This window comes from Tasmannia lanceolata, unplaced genomic scaffold (genome assembly GCF_043159265.1).
Source record: "Tasmannia lanceolata isolate RefF3 unplaced genomic scaffold, GAP_Taslan_0.1 ptg000037l, whole genome shotgun sequence".
NCBI lineage: Eukaryota > Viridiplantae > Streptophyta > Magnoliopsida > Canellales > Winteraceae > Tasmannia > Tasmannia lanceolata.
This window is the reverse complement of record NW_027518714.1, coordinates 14469933-14487922: the sequence shown is the minus strand read 5'-3', so window position 1 is coordinate 14487922 and position 17990 is coordinate 14469933. Positions and strand designations below refer to the sequence as shown.

The 17990-nt window shown below is 38.0% G+C and overlaps 1 pseudogene; it reads left to right on the top strand.

Annotated features, from left to right (window-relative positions):
- Nucleotides 1-8701: 8701 nt before the first annotated feature.
- LOC143861259 (beta-glucosidase 18-like) overlaps nt 8702-17990 on the top strand; it is a 46174-nt pseudogene continuing 36885 nt past the window's right edge.

Below are 17990 nucleotides of genomic sequence, written 5' to 3'. Positions count from 1 at the left end.
AACTTTCTTCTCTTAAAACTCATCTTCTCCATCCGTCTAGTTAGGTTCATTCTAACACCAGTCAATCTGGAGGAACTTGACTTTATGATCAAATATGTTCTCAACACGAGTTTTAAAATGAAGAACTGCATCCATTACATCATATTCCTAAACAACTGCACATAGCCAAGTAAATTTATAGAAATCATCAATCAAATGCATGTATAACTAGTTATCTATTGGAAGATGGAATACGACTAGGGCCCCAAATGTCAAAAAAGTAACTATAAAGGAAAAGTAGACTTATTATTGGACAACACAAATGGGATTCAGTGACATCCCAATATAATACAATGAACTAAAGGAGCCACGATTATTCTTGCAGACTGGTAGGGTGACTAAGATTCTGGTTCCAAAGATCCTTAGAGACACGTTCAGTAACAATTGCACTGCTACATAGACCTATGATATAAGTCATTGTTACCCACTCCTCAGGGGAAGATATTCCACTACTGACATGAATCTGATCATGGCTGTTACATTCAGAGGGCCAGGAGATGATGTGAGATAGGGAGTGTGATGATTCAAACAACAACTAATAGCCAAGAAGTGGAAGACCAACTAAAGGTGGAACAAACTAGAGTGTAGCAATGGCCGCTGCCTCAAGAACAGAACAATGACCCTAAACCCTGCCTCTATTACAACCGAGGAACCAGCAAACTTGTAGCCAAATACATAGATGAAATATAATATGAACAACTGGTGGGGTATTTAAAAAAAAACCTTTTAAAATTAATAATATTACTTGATTTCTCATGAAAAGATATTTGGGTGTATTAGAAAGTCACTTATTTTTTTCGTATCGAAGTTTTTGGGTTCAAGTCCCAAGAGCAACTTTAATGTTATAAGTCTCCCATGATTGAATATATGTTTATCAAGTGGTGGGAGAGGGGCAATGAGGATGGGAAAGGGAGAGAATTGAGAGGGCATGAGTGAGGACAGGGTGTGAAGTGGCTGAAAAAACAAGGAAAAGAAAAACTTTATTTAACATAGAGTTTTGATTTTCATTATTTTCCAGTCACTTCGGCACCATCTTCTCACTCGTGCCCTCTCAATTCTCTCCCTCTCGGACTCTCGCTATCCCTCTCTCAACACTTGGTAAGCCAATATTCCGTGAATTAAAATTTCATGGCTTCCAAACATGACCTATATGTTACAAAAGAGTAAAGAGATATTTACTCAACACTCTTTTTCTACAAACATACACTGCAGTTTTGTCAGTGTGAACTCGAGCCACTATAATGGTCAGAACACTAGTCCTACACATGAATATCACTGCAACGATCTTCTATAGATGGTAATGAACCCAAAATTCAGGGGATTTCAATCAAGGATTTGCAAATTCCTTAAATACCACCATAATAGTCATAAACCCAAAATTTATTTCGCATCCACGTCCACTACAGACGCCCCTTGAAAGGTTAACTAAATCTTCAAATCCAAAGGATCATAATCAATCCCATTTACACTTGGAAGGTTACCTAAATCTTCAAACCCTAAGGAGCCAAAATGCCGTCTAAATTTTCAATCCCTGAGATGAAAGAATCACATTAACGAGCGCGCGGGTGTTTTTTAGCCTTTCCACCAGCGGTCATACAGAGAGTATAATCTATATTTTACCCAGATTTAATACGCTGTAAGCTCTTATCGTCCCTTATTTTTCAAAAAGTACTGTACGGACCAAACTATATTATGATCCAAACAGTCCATATGATGGGCCATAATGTAAATAGCTTTCCATTGGATGATCATAGCCCTCCGATTTATAGAAGTTTATATAATATGCAGCTAATTATAGATCGGAGGGTTGGGATCATCCTATGGAAATGATTTTTGGGGCACAACCTATTTACATTATGGCCCATCAGATGGATGGCTTGGATCATCCTATAGTTTGGTCTATACAGTACTTTTTGAAAAATAAGGGACTATAAGGGCTTACACCTTATAAAATGTCTATTTTACTGGTTAGACCAGTCTGTATGTCACATTGTTTTAGTGGCGGTCTTATAAAACCACATGTGTATGTGGTTTTTACCGGTGGAAATATAAAACTGCCGGAAAAGACTTACACTTTGACATCAAACAATAGATATTCCAGCAGTCTTAAACAAACCGCGGGTATTAACAGGTCTTTAGCGGTGCTGTTTCATGGCCATCGGTAACTGTCCGCCAGTAAAAGTGACATTTTTTATAGTGAGACGAATCAATTGGATTGTGCCCTAAAAGACGCATCTGTGAAAAGTTACGTGGAAGCTTTCCAACTCTATAAATAGAATAAATCACTGAAAAAAAATACTTGGGAAAATTTACTCCCCTCCATTCCTAACTCTATCATTTTTCAAGTGCTCATTTTGACTTATCCCATACTAGTATTATTCATTTCACTTGTTTTTGGGCCCTTGATTCATTGTGATTTTGATAGATTGTAGTAGTTGATTCACAAGTGTGCTGGGCATTGTATCCTAGGGGTAGAGATTCTAAGAGGGATTATAGCCGTTGATTTTTTGGGTATTGTATCCTAGGTTACATTTTTGGGCACTAGATTCATTGTGATTTTGATAGGCTGCAGCCGTTGATTCACAGGACTGTGTCCGGCAATGCATCCAAATGCGCAGCAATTCCAAGAGCCACCTACATATTGATTTTGGATATAATCTATTTGTGGAGGAATTTACTGTCTTTAAGACAGTACCTTAAATGGAGTGCGTTGCCATTTAATTTTATTATTGTCATACTTTATTACTCTGTCATTGTTATTTTCAAATCTCGTTCATCGTTTTAGCTTATTTCCCAACAACACTAGTGGCAGCCCAAGGGACACAACACTCATCAACATCTTGCTAGCACACGTCTCTTTTTAACTATTAAATATTTATACATACAATTAAATTTCTGCATAGTTATTGTTGAATAACATGTTGTAGGGTAGTTTAGTCATTACCTCTAGTATAGAGGGTATTGTAGTCTTTGTACTCACTTGCCGTATTTGGGCCTATATATACATTGTATGTGTGTAGAGCTCCCTAGTGGAGACTCTCCATCCTTCACTCCTCTTTTTCGTCCTCTCTTCTCTCTAACCCTATCTCATCTCTAACATGGTATCAGAGCCAATGGGCTGATCTTTCAAGAAGGAAATAAGAAGAGTCTATCTCCCTCCACGCCGTTCATCTCTTTCTCTCTTATCTCTCTCGTATCTCGTTTTCCTCTCTTTATCTCCCTATAATTTCTCCTCAAATCTTCCCTAAGAACTCTCTTCCCTATTGCCTCTCTCGTATTTCTCTATTTTTTGTTTCAAACCCTTAAAATCTCTCTCGGCATTTTTTTTTTGGTGTGTCATCATTTCTCTCTCTGCAAACCCATTTTCCTCGGTCGTATTTACTCTCTTTCTCTCAATTGGGTTTTTGTATAGAGTAATTGTCTTCTTGTCCTTCATTCTCATCTTTGTTTTTCTCCGTCTGTATTTGTTGTGTTTCATGTCTTTTGTCTTCGGCTCCAAGGTGCCCACCAAGTGTTTGGTTAAATGTTCGAAAGAGATTTGATGCCTTGGATGTCTTTTTTTTGTTTCAAGTTGAAAGCCCTTGGCTTCAACTTGAGGGGGAGTGTTGTCTAATTTTGTCATCTCTTTCTTTCCATTGTTTTGTATGTGTTTTGTGTTGATGTCATCTCTTTCTTTACATTGTCTAGTGTTGTCTTATATGTCTTTTTTATATCTTTTATGCAGTTCTTCAAGGCGCACACCAAGTGTTTGCTCAAATGTCTAAGAAAGGTGTAGTGCCTTGTTTCTCTTCGTTTCTTTGTCTTCTTCAAAGCGCACACCAAGTGTTGGATGAAATGTCCGAGAGAAGTGTGTTACCTTGTTTGGCTTCGTTTTTTTTTAGTTGCAAGTTGAAGGTATTTGACCTTCAACTTGAGGGGGAGTGTTGTCATGTAGTTCTTTGTGTCTTTTCTTTAGAAGGAGTGTTGTCCACTTTGTTGTCTTTTCTTGAGGGAGAGTGTTGTTAGTGTTGTCTTTGTCTTGTTGAGGGAGTGTTGTCTTGTTTTCATGTCTTTTCGTGTTGTTCGGCTTTATGCCTTATTCCTTCATGTTGTCTTCTCCTTCATGTCTTCTCTTAGCGTAGTTTTACGCATTCATCTTTCTTTCCGGCTTTATGCCTAATCTTCACCGAGCGATGGTTCTCTGTTGTTGTTCGGTTATCTTATTCCTTTTATCTTGTTATCTTTAAGTGACGGTTTCCCCGTCAACCTCTCATTAGGCGACGATGTTTATGTCGTTGACCTTCTTTCTAGACGATGGTTTCCCCATCGTTGGTTGGTTATCTTCTCCCTCCTTTTCCGGGCGATGGCTTCCATATCCATCGTTGGTCGGCTCTCTTACAGGCGACGATCTTTTCCCATCGACCTATCTTTTCCGGACAATGGTTTTCCCATCGTTGGTCGGCTATTTTCAGACGACGATGTTCATGCCGTCGACCTTGTCTCCAGGCGATGGTGTCCCCATTGTTGGTTGGTTATCTTCCTCTTCTTATCTTCAGGCGACGATTTTCATGCCGTCGACCTTGTCACCAGGCGGCGGTTTCCCCATCGTTGTTTGGTTGTCTTCTCTATCTCTTCTTCTCTCTAAGTGACGGTTTCCCCGTCATCCTTCTATCCAATGGTTTCCACATCGGTTGTCCTCATTTTTCACATGGTGATATGCTGCTTCGCTGATGTTCGTTGTGCGCACATTTAGTGTGCTCCTTTTGTTAGCTGGATCGTAGTTGTTCCTGCCATGGTGCCTCCATTGCTTGTGATATGCAGATGTGATTGTCGTGCTCTCATTCAGGGGCAGGCCCTGTTTGTTCGCTCTTGCTGTTGTGCTACTTCAGGGGAGCTGCTCTTTTTTATGGCCATTGATCTCGATATTGTTTATTGTGGCCACTACTGTCTTTTTTAGTATTATGCTTTCATTATGTATTCACCACATCAACTTGAGGAGTGTTATACCAAGCTGGATGTGTGTATGGGCTTATTGTACCTTTTTGATGTATGGTCCTCTTCTATTATTTTCAGTTGTTGTAATCTCCTTTGTACCAAGCTGGAGTTCCCTACTATATACACTCCAGCTTGAGGGGGAGTGTTGAATAACATGTTGTAGGGTAGTTTAGTCATTACCTCTAGTATAGAGGGTATTGTAGTCTTTGTACTCACTTGCCCTATTTGGGCCTATATATACATTGTATGTGTGTAGAGCTCCCTAGTGGAGAGTCTCCATCCTTCACTCTTCTTCTTCCTCTCTTCTCTCTAACCCTACCTCATCTCTAACAGTTATTAAATACCTCAGAAATGTAAATTTTATAGTTATTAAATAGCTTACAAATGTAAATTTTCATATGGATGTTAAATACTTTACTTCTTTAAGCTCTAGCTCTATTTTTAGCTCATTCAAACTTACACATAAACACACATTATTTTGCATAATAATGTTTGCACATGGTGCGGGTGGGCCATCTGCTTCTTCTTCTTCGTTAATAAACTAATTGCGGCTTTCTTATTTGTTAAAAACACTTCTAAATCAGAAATTGGTTTTCAAAATAAAGACTGAAGTGAATAATTTCCATTTCACAAAAAAAGAAAGAGAGAAAGAAAGAAGTGAAAATAACTGACGCTTTGGTCATTTTCATGGTGTTTTAGGTGTTTGTTCGGATTTGAGCTCTGTTCCTGATTTTCTTGTGCACATGTGGCCATAGAGAACCCCTTTTTATTAGGGAGATGATATTTTCACCCTGCAGTACGCATTCGCCCCTTTTTAACGTGAACAGTGGGCAACTTTAATGCGTTTTGACGTCAAATCACGTTGAAAGGGGGCGAATGCAGACTGGAGGGGTGAAAATATCATCTCCCTTTTATTATTTTTACAGAACAGGATTCCATTTTGCTAACAGCCCTCTGCCTTAATAAACTATTTTTTGCACCACAAACACGAGCTTACCTAGAAAAAATGGATGACTTTTACCACTAACTGGTAGTTGAGCTTCTACCATTCAAAACCTTGGTAAGAGAAGGATCCCTAGTCATCTTTTGCACACAAAGAACTCATGAAGCTAACATGTAAAGATTAAAAGCAATTTTCCATTAATCGTCCATTTAGTTGAAAAGCTTGGCAATTGAGCCTTATTCTTGTCGCAGATTTCTACCATTAGATTAGGTCAATAACCTTGCTGGAGAAACAGCAGCAATATTTATCCTTTAACTAGCGTGTCAAACTACAAAGCTTCCGAATGAAGACAGGAGCTCTTAAACAAGCAAATCTCGGAATCCTAAGGTCCCGTTTGACCAGTCTTCTTGATGGAAGGGCTTCGAATTTATAATATGTGAGTGCATGTGAAGTCAAGAATTTTTCAAAAATTATAGTAAATTTCTCTTTAGCTATTAAATACCTTAAAAATTTAAATTTCTATATGGAGGTTACATACTTTACATCTTTAAACTCTAGCTGTATTTTTACCTCAATAAAATTGAGACGTAAACATACATTTTTTTGTATTATAATGTTCGTGTACGGAGGGGAGGGTCCATCTTCTTATTCGTTAATGAAAGGTTGTGTTTTTCCTCTCTTCCCCTGTAATCCTTTCGACCTCGACTCTCTCGGTTGTGTGCTCTTCAACGAATCTCACCATTAAAAAAAAATGGTCATTTGCTTACTTGTCAATGTAAAACACTTCTAAAAGGGAAATCTGTTCTGAAACTAGAGACGGAAGTGAAAATGACCGATGCTCTCTTCCTTGTTTCCTTGTACACATGCTGCAATACAGAAACCCCCGTTTTCTTTTTCTTTTTTAATAAAATGGGTCCACATTTTGCTAACACTCCTCTTTGTTGATTAACTAATTTGCACCTCAAACCCTAGCTTATCTAGAATAAAGGGAAGACTTTTACCTCTCTTACTGGTAGTTGAGCTTCTACCTTTCAAAACCTTGGTAAGAGAAGGATCACTATAGGGGTGCAACTCGGGTCGGTTGGGTGGGTTGAGGCCAACCTGACCCGACCCGACCCGAGTAACCTTTTTTCCAACCCGATCCGACCCGACCCGATTTCAACCCTACTTAATCCGAGCTCTTAAGCTTAAAAATATTGATTAAAAATGTCAGGTCTCACTAGGGTCGGGTTGCCCAAACCCTCAACCCGACCCGACTTTTTCTCGGGTTAAACCCGACCCGAGTTGCACCCCAAGATCGCTAGTCATGTTTGACACAAGGAACTTATGAGGCTAGGCATGTAAAGATTAAAAGCAATATTCCATTAATCGTGCATTTAGTTGAAAACCTTGGCAATTGACCCTTATTCTTGTCCCAGATTTCCACCATTAGATTAGGTCAACAAACTTGTTGGAGAAACAGCAGCAATATGTATCCTTTAACTCACTCCTAGTTGGCACCACGTGAGAATGCCACGTAGCGTGTCAAACTGCAAAATTTCCGAATTAACACAGGAGAGCAAATATCGGAATCTTGTTCCATCAAAACTAGCAATAGAACACGTGGCGTGTTATCCAAATCCCATGTTTTCTGGGATAGTTATCCTCGTTGGGAATTTGACATGCGTGCAAAATGCTAGGATCCCGTCTGACTGGTATTGGCTTCGAATTTATATTGTGAGTGCATGTGAAGTCAAGAATTTTTCAAAAAGTATACTGGGGCCCACTTAACTGGATGATCTAAACCGATCATTTGTTGGTCCATAACGTCAAAAGGTTGTAACCCGTAGATCATCTCCATAGGATGATCTTAACCCTCTGGTCTATAGAGGTATTAGTTACATTGTAGCCCAATAAATGAACAGTTTAGATCATCCTATTAAGTTGGTCCACTCTACTTTCTGAAAAATACTGGACTTCACGTGCACAAACCATATAAAATCTCTAATTAAAAATAGATTTAAGGAATGATTAATGCTTAAATAGGGTGTGACCTTATTGTAAGACAATGTGGCAACCCCACTATGGCATAGTGGGTCCAACCTTTGATTGATCCGAGCCATCCATTTGATAGGCCTCCGTTTAAGGGCCAAAAATCTCTCCAATCAGGCAATCCTAACATCCAATAACTTGTATTTTTTGTCATTGAATGTGAACTGTTGCCTATATCTTTTTAACCGTCCATGTTTGACAAATAACATACACATTACTTAACCTTTTGATTTGATGTTTGGGTTGTAGGAGATCCAAAGTAAGGCCCATCAAGTAGACGGTTCAGATCGATTGAGGGTTGGGGCCCCTATGAAGTCACATCCTACTAAAGCATTTCTTTTATAATATTATCAGAGACCCTTGTTATTTTATTTAAAAGAAAAATTTTATGTTGAAATAACGGTTATGTATAAACCTAACGGAAACATGTAGTGCCAAGGACTATGGTTAGAAACTTCCTTTGTGGAAAGATAATGCAAAGAGAAAACAATAGACATATTTTTGCAGACTACGATGGCTAGGTGAAATTCAAAATGCACAACCGACTTTTTACTTTGCGTGAGAAATCCCCCTTTACCCAACAATGACCGGGCAACGTTAAAAAATTCAAACTTATTTTCTATATAAAATCCTTATCTAGGTCTCATAAAATTGTATCTTTCTTTCCCTCGATAGAGATTGTAAAAGAAAAACAAGTGTCATAGAAATTTGAAGATGAAGGGCTTCTCTATTCTGCTGTTTCTTCATCTATTCTTCTCTTCCGTTACATGTTTCGTTAACCGTGACCAATTTCCTCCAGACTTTCTATTTGGAACTTCAACCTCTTCTTTCCAGGTAGGAATTACTCATGGATTCTCATGCATTTTTGTAGTATGTATGTATATGTATGCATATATAGTTAATGTTCATGCATTATTATACATACAGCAATAATGTAGCTATGCATGTGTATTCATGTTATATGTAGCATACTATCGAGAGATCGACTACGTGGACAGTCTGTCCAAATCAATGCTAATGATCAATTTTTTGTGGGAAGTGATATTTACGCCCCTTTTCATCACCAGGGACACCTGGTGCCAGTATACCAATGACTAAAGGGGGCTTAATGTACTTGATGTCGGAAGAATCTAGTGGCCTTGATTGCCACGTACACTGCCGCTGGGTGTACCTGGTGATGAAAAGGGGCGTAAATATCACTTCCCTTTTTTGTAGGGGTGCAACTCCGGTCGATTTTTGGGAATTCGGGTTGAGCTTTTACCTTCATTTTTTAGCAAAAGCAAAACCCAGCCCGGCCCAAATTGCATCCCTAATTGTTGGGTCCCAGATGAGGCTATGTATGCGTAATTGAGATAATGTTGATCTAGTAGAACAGCTATAGGTCTGCATCCCAAGAACTACAAAAATCAACCGTTAAGCTTTTTTCTAATTACTCTACATCCCAAGAACTACGAAAATCAACCGTTAAGCTTTTTTCTAATTTTCTTTTTTAAGAAAAAACTAAAGACAAACCGTTTTAAGTGTACTTTTGGTGGAAACCTAAGCAAGGCGTGATGGATCATGAATCTTGCAATCAAGGTGATATCAACAACATTGGGCCAGACTTGTCGTTTCCGATAGGATCAATGGATTAAATAACGTCCATGTGGCACTTGTTGGGCCCAAAAAAAGTGTCTTTTAGGAATGAGCCTAACAGACACTGAGTTTATGGATTTTTTTTCACTTTTGGTGATCTGGGCATAGATCGAACAGTGATCGATAGCGATATTCACTTTTGGTGAATCCTATCATCTTAAAATGGACGGTGCTGGGAAGTGGGCCCTAGTTGCTTAATTTATAATACAAAGCGAAATACTTTTTGAGTGATTGTGGGAAGTGGGCCCCACTTGCTTAATTTCTAATTTGAGTGAAGGCCCACTAACACAAGTAGTAATTGGTGTTGATGTTGTGAGAAAAAACAGAGCGACGATTTTTTCACCCCCCCCTCCCTTTTAACACCACCTTTCATGTATTTACTTTTCTAGATTGAAGGTGCATACTTAGAAGGTAATAAAAGTCTCAACAATTGGGATGTTTTCTCTCATATTCCAGGTACTTTTCCTTTCTTATAATCTAGATTGGTAGAAACCCATTTTCTTTATTGGAAGATATTTGATTTTTTTCTTTTCTTTCCTTTTTCTTAAATGGTTCAGGAAAAATCAAGGATAGAAGCAACGCAGATGTTGCTGACAACCATTACCATCTTTACATGGTATAAATTCCAAGCATTTTCTAGAATTCAGTTTCTCAACCGATTTTAAACATGATGTGGATCTATTCAAGGGCCCTTCTCCGGCCCTTGCATCTATCATACCTCATTATATTATATCTGAACCTTGTGTTTCTATTATCTGACCATGCTTTCACTTGAGAAATTCTGATTTAGATCACTGAATATATGAACAGGAAGACATTGAATTGATGCATTCCCTTGGAGTAAATTCCTACAGATTCTCCATATCATGGTCAAAATCCTCCCAAGTGAGTTTTATTAACCCTGTGGTTAATTTATATCGCTTTACAAAGATTTTATCATAAGCCTAAAAATATATGGATGATGACAGGGGGAAGATTTGGTGAGATTAATTTAGTGGGAATTGAGTTTTACAACAATCTTATAGATGCCCTCTTACTCAAAGGTAAATTACTAGTGCATTTTGCGTGGGATGTAAATATACACACATAAATGCATGTACATGTAGATATGTCATTTTAATATTATATAATTACTTTTACTCTAATAGGGATACAACCATTTGTCACATTAAGCCACTACGATATTCCTCAAGAACTCGAAGATAAATACGGCGCGTGGTTGAGTTCACAGATACAGTAAGCGTTTCTCCTCCATTTCCATCGGGAAACTATATATTTGCCCCCTTTTCTTCCCCGGGTCACCCACTTTTAGTGTAAAAAGTGTAGTCATAAATGCACGGGCGGCGGGGGGGAAGAAAAAAGGAAAGGATATATCACTTTCCTTTCCATTTCTTTGTTTCTATTGTCATTATCACTGTTGTCATTGGGTTGGTGAGGGTGAGGGTGATGCTGATGCTATTGCTAATGGTTGTACTGGTGGTAGCATGGTCATTATCATCTTTGTTTTTTTTTTATACTGACACTCTTAGTTTCTTAGAATTGCAACGTATAATATACTAATAGGGACCATTTATTTAATTTCCTCTACAATGACTAGAGGCCCATGTTTTATTTTTAGTTTCTTTTTACTTTTCTTCTACCTTTCAATACTTTCCTCATTGCATAAGTCATTTTCGTAATATGGTTCTTTGTAAGTACAATGTTTGATTAGGGGTGCAACTCGGGTTGTGTTGGGTCCAACCCGAACCCAACCCGAGGAGCCATTTCCTCAACCCAAACCCGACCTGACCAGACTCCAACCCGAGGGGCTTCGACCCGACCCGACCTGAGAGGAACCATTTCCTCAACCCAAACCCAACCCTACCCTAGAGGAACCATTTCCTCAACCCAAACCCGGGTCGGGTCAGTTTCTAGTTTCTGTGATAATGGTTCACTGCTCAGGATAAATTCACCCCATTGAGGCTTTACGTGTGATAATGGTTCACTGCTCTAGGATAAATTCACCCCCTTGAGGCTAACGTTTCTATTTGCCTTGAAAACTTAACGAATAAGTAGCGTCAGAGGTAGAAATATCATTTCTTTTTAGTTTTTTGACTTTTAGCTTTTTAGGAAATATTTAAAATAAAATAGAAAATCAAAATTTTTGAGAGGGAAAATCAGAAAGACAAATTTGCAACTTTCATTTTTAGTATATTTTATTATTTTAAAAATACAAGTTGGGTTTCGGGTCGGGTCGGGTTCCCGACACCCCAACCCGAACCCAACCCGAATTCAAATCGAGTTGAGTTTTTCCAATCCCTGCCAACCCGACCAGGCAAAAAATCGGGTTCAACCCGACCCGATCGAGTTGCACCCCTATGTTTGATTGAGGGAAAAACATAAAAAGAAAAGCCAGTGAAAAAAATGCCTAGATATAGTTAGAAAGAAAAAAAAAAACAAGTTTTCCATTATCGAACAAAAATGTTTAGAAAAATTGATAACTATGTGTGGACCCCGATCCTGAGAGGACGAGTGCGGCGAGGGACGCGAGGTCCCCACAGCAATCCTCTAAGATCTCCACAATGTGAAGGAGAGCTCTGCCAAGGAACTCTCGAAACGGATGCCACCCTCATAGCATAGCACGAGTGGCGATATAAAAAAAAGGGATATGTCTTGATCCGGAACCGGGGTTCGAAACCGAGACATACCTATAATAACTCAGAGTCGCCATCCATGGATAGGCCATGGAACCCTAAAATCAAATCCTCTGTGCAATGGATAACCAGAAATATATATGGGTTCGTGCCTGGTTACGAATGGGGAAGGTCTGAGAGCACCCCCAATTCGCCCGAGTGCAAGCACTTGGTCTCTTATGCCATTTTCATTAATTCCAAAGAAGTTTGAGTAAAAATCATGTGAAATGGGAACAATCCTCAGGAATCGTCTACCTAAGCATGCATTTCCTGAGAATGGAGAAATAAACACGTAAAATGAAATAAAAAATGTGTCACCTAAGCAAAGCTAGGTTATGAGTGACATGCCTAATGGGTGTCTAAGTTTCTGGTGGACACGCACATGCAAGCTACAACCAAAGGTATAGTATCAGTACAAGAAAGTAAGAAAACATATCAAAACATGAGACACAAATCTATGCTATGTATGACGGGACAAGACAAGTCCTAACTCTAATGCAGGACTGGACTCGGACCAGAATGGCCATCCATCCTAGCTGCACTACGTATCCCGGCCTCGGGAAGAATCGGAGCCCACGTAGTTCGATGCCCTATTCTAAATTATGATGCCTAAGACATCTAGCCCTCTATCCTAGACTCGATCTAAAAGACCGAACCAGTTATTAAAGGTTCTTGTATGATTATTAAAATTCCAGTGAATTGTGGATTTTAGGACACCCTATATGCCCTAACTAATGCAAGTTGATTAGCCTTAGGCTAATGCAGGTGGTTCCTACAATCCTATGTGTAACTAGGCTGTGCAACCTAATGAAAACCACGGGCTGACTATATGCCTAGTCTAGCCATCGGTTCGACTAAATGTCTAACCGATCGACTCGAGGCCTCCTAACTCTAGGGACACTCACACGACAGGACATACCATATCAATACAAATCAAGACAAACTCCTAACTCTAGAACACAACCTAAACAGCTAGGACATACTCCTAACTCTAGAGGAAGATCTTTTTGAAAATGGTTTGAATATTTTTGTAACTTTGAAAAATTTAAAATTTTTATTTTTAAAGGTTTGGCTGGACTTGGGATGTGGATCCCAAGCTGCACTACGTACCTCGTGGAAGAGGATCAAGCCAACGTAGTTCGAAACGAACTCTCTACCTATCAAACACTTACGGCAAATCAACTATGCTCTAATAATACTATTATAAGAGCAAATGAGTCAAAGACTCTCTAATGACAGTAACTGGAGAATAAATGAGTCAAAGACTCTCTAATAAAAGCGACTAAAGGATAAACGAGTCAAAGACTCTCTAATAAGAGCAACTGATAACACTGAAATGAGATAACGAAGTCAAAGACTCTCTAATAATACTGCAAATGAAACAGATGAGTCAAAGACTCTCTAAAAACGGAAACACGAGTCAAAGACTCCAATGATACCAACTAAAAGATAAATGAGTCAAAGACTCTCTAAAGGAAAAGAAACACGAGTCAAAGACTCCACTAACATTAACTAAAGGATTAATGAGTAAAGACTCTCTAAAAGAGATGAAAAACACGAGTCAAAGACTCCACTAACACCAACTAAAGGATATATGAGTCAAAGACTCTCTAAGGGAAAAGAAATACGAGTCAAAGACTCCACTAACACCAACTAAAGGATAAATGAGTCAAAGACTCTCTAAAAGAGATGAAAATACGAGTCAAAGACTCCACTAACACCAACTAAAGGATATATGAGTCAAAGACTCTCTAAAGGAAAAGAAATACGAGTCAAAGACTCCACTAACACCAACTAAAGGATAAATGAGTCAAAGACTCTCTAAAAGAGATGAAAATACGAGTCAAAGACTCCACTAACACCAACTAAAGGATATATGAGTCAAAGACTCTCTAAAGGAAAAGAAACACGAGTCAAAGACTCTACTAACACCAACTAAAGGCTAAATGAGTCAAAGACTCTCTAAAGGAAAAGAAACATGAGTCAAAGACTCTACTAACACCAACTAAAGGATAAATGAGTCAAAGACTCTCTAAAAGAGCTGAAAACACGAGTCAAAGACTCTACTAACACCAACTAAAGGATATATGAGTCAAAGACTCTCTAAAGGAAAAGAAACACGAGTCAAAGACTCCACTAACACCAACTAAAGGATAAATGAGTCAAAGACTCTCTAAAAGAGATGAAAACACGAGTCAAATCAGATAATATAAGATTGAAAATCTGTGATCAAGATGAAATGAGATAGCATAAGATTGCTTTCAACGGATGGATCATGAATGACTAATCCTATGAGATCTTTGGAAATGAATGGGATTTACATCCTAACCCCAAAGGAAAAGTTTTTTTTAATCTTCGCACATTTTATCAGTGTTACCTGAAGGCATCAACCCTAACCCTAATCTAGCGGAGTGGAGAAAGGATCTCGACTCATGACTTTGTTTGTGTACCTAGGACCGATCGTAGCCATTGGAAGATGGACTACGGCCTAATCTAGACACAAATGGGTAGGATATCCTAAACTAGGCTCACACACGTGATGCACATGTGTTCGTATACTACATGCATGTGTGGGTTAATCTAGGGGTAAGGCCAAGAGTTCCCTTAGCGCGAATCCATGTTCGATATACTGTACCAGTGTCCGGCGTATCAGTACGTGAACAAGAGATCCGTTTACGTACCATAAAGGTACTAGGCTAAGGGTGGAATGCTTCTCTAGCACAGAGGCACCAGGTGATGAAATCCCAGTCAACCATGCTAGATAACACTCCGGGTTCCTAAAATAGGACGTGTGTGCATGTGAGATGCAGGGGTTTAGATGCAAGTGATGTAAGTGTGTGCAATAAGTTCGCGCAATCTATGATGCCTTCAGGTTTTGTTAGATTAAGTTTGAGTAAATGTGATGAGAAAATAAAACATACAAACTAATCACAGCATCAGGATTTTACAAAGGAAATCAGTGATTCCTAAGGTTTCTATTTTGATAATTTAATGATTGAATATGTGATGGAATATTATGATCTGGAAATTTTTAAAACAATTTGATTTTAATTCAATTTACTCAAGGATTTTAAAAGGTTTCAATTCAGATTGTAGATTTACACATCAACATATAACAAATCTTTTCAGAACAAGATGAAATTTTTACAGTAACTTCTCCTTAATTATATAAGATTATAATAAAAATTTCATAGATTTTAAATGTGGTTTGCTATTAGTTTTTCAATGTTGAAAGTTTCTGTCCAGATTGTGAATTAACACAGTAACGTATAGCAAATCAATTCAAAACAATATGAAATTTCTATAGTATGTGTATTACAATAAGAAAGGATTACTGTAAAAGTTTCATAAATTTTAAAAATGATTTACTATTAATTTACGATTTTACAAATATCCATCCAGATTATGAATTAACAAAGAAACACATAGTAAATCAAATCCAAATCAGTTTAAACTTTATGAAAACATGTAATTCCAGTAGTAATTATCAAAAAAATATTTTCAGAAGTTTTCATTGCAATTTACTATTTTTATCAGATTTAATACAGCATGCATGATTTTACGTAAAAAATCATAAACAAATATCCAACAGCAACCAAAAATCTTGAAAAATTCACGGGAGATTAGATTAGATTTAATTTGCATCTCATCCAAATTTCACTTTTGAAAACATTATAGAGTTTTTGAAAATTGGTTTTTTCCAAAAATACCCCTAGAGTTAAATGAATTTTTAAACCCTTTAAATCAAATCAAGAATTCATAAAGAAATTCGTACTAATTCAAAATCTTACAATTATGTTATGTTTAAATTTTCATTGATTTTGGATCTATGTTGACATCTTCTTAAATTCAATCTTTAGAATTTTACCCCTTTGAGGGTAAAGTTCAAAAGGTCAAATTACGGTCAAAACGAAGTCAAAATTCTTCGAAATTCCAGATTTCTACACTTCTTAATGTTCAAAACACTCAGAGATTGAAAAAAACATATTTTGAATAATAATAAGAAAAAATAAAAATAAATCACAAATTCAATCCTAGCATGCTTCTAGTTTAAGATATATGAAAGAGGGTTTTGGAATACCAACCTTGCTAGCTCTCCTTGTCTCTAGGGTAAGTAATCCTCGGATATACGCTTTGTCTTACCCTTTCAATTAGCAAAGAAAACCCCCAAAAAAAATGTTGCCGCCGATCCGTTCCGCCGTCTTCACTTTCTCTTAGAGGGAAGGATTGAGAGGTGATTGGGAGAGATAATGGAAGAAGAATATAGGGAAAGGGATTGGAGGGAGTGATTGGAAGAGATAATGGAAGAGAAAAAAGATAATGGAAGATAAATCTCTCCTTTTCTCCCCTTTCTTTTATGGATGGGAAGGAAGATATATATAGGGAGAGAAAGAGAGAGAGAGAGATGTGTTGGTGGAGAGCTCATCATGTTGTCCCTCTTAGTGGAGAATCCATCATCATTCTTCTTAGTGGAGGGCCCATCATGTTTCTTAGTGGAGAATCCATCATCATTCTTCTTAGTGGAGGGCCCATCATGTTTCTTAGTGGAGAATCCATCATCATTCTTCTTAGTGGAGGGCCCATCATGTTTCTTAGTGGAGAATCCATCATTATTGTTCTTAGTGGAGGGCCCATCATGTTTCTTTAGTGGAGAATCCATCATTATTGTTCTTCATAAGAGGCCTCACAAGAGGCCCTACTGAGGCCCCACAATGTGGGCCCCACAACGCGGGCCCCACAACGTGGGCCCCACAATGTGGGCCCTCGGTTGATTCGAATTTTAAACAAATGTTCAATGCGGGCCCACCAAACGGGTCCAAATTCTCCCTCGCTTGGATTCTTATGAATAATCTCTCTCAACCTCTCACGGAAAAATGCGAAACATGGCGGAAATGATCGGATGGGGTTTCTCCCAAGCATAGCGAACTTGGGTCCGGTCAAAATGGGGTGTCTACAGATGCCCCTCTTTGGCAGAGCGTGTGTAACACGCGAATGGAAAAGCTGAACAGACGACACATTTTGACTGACCCGAAAGCAAAGCAAATTTTTGGGTTTTCAGTTTTAAAACGATATTCACAAAGATAAAACTCTACCAACAATAGGGAGATAGCCTCTCACCGACTCTTAACTCGGCAACTAAGACATCTCAAAGAGATAGTCTCTCCCTAATACTCATGACTCAACTATCTAAACTAGATAACAAAAACGAACGAACAATTATAAAAACACAAACACACATACATTGTTTTTATTAGGCTAAACCAAAGTAGACATAACCTCTGCTCAAAGAGCAGAAACCAAACAGACAAACCAATTACTTCAGTCGCTCAAAGAGTTTTCATTTTTCATTTTTTTTTTTTTTTTTTTTTTTAAAAATTTTTTTTAGAAACCTGCAAAATAGGCCAAAGACCAATGTATTGAAACTTGTCCAAAACAAGTTCAAAACCAAACACTCAAAGAGTTTTTTTTTTTTTTTTTTTTTTTTATCAGGCTAAGTCAAAGTACACATAACAATTGCTCAAAGAGCACAAACCAAACAAACAAACCAATCACTTCAATTACTCAAAGAGCTTTCATTTTTTTTTTCTTAGAAACCACGTTGCAATTTGTCTAAGACAAGCACAAACTCAAACACTTAAAGAGTTTTTCCTTTTTAGAAACCTGCAAAAATAGGCCAAAGACCAATGTATTGAAAC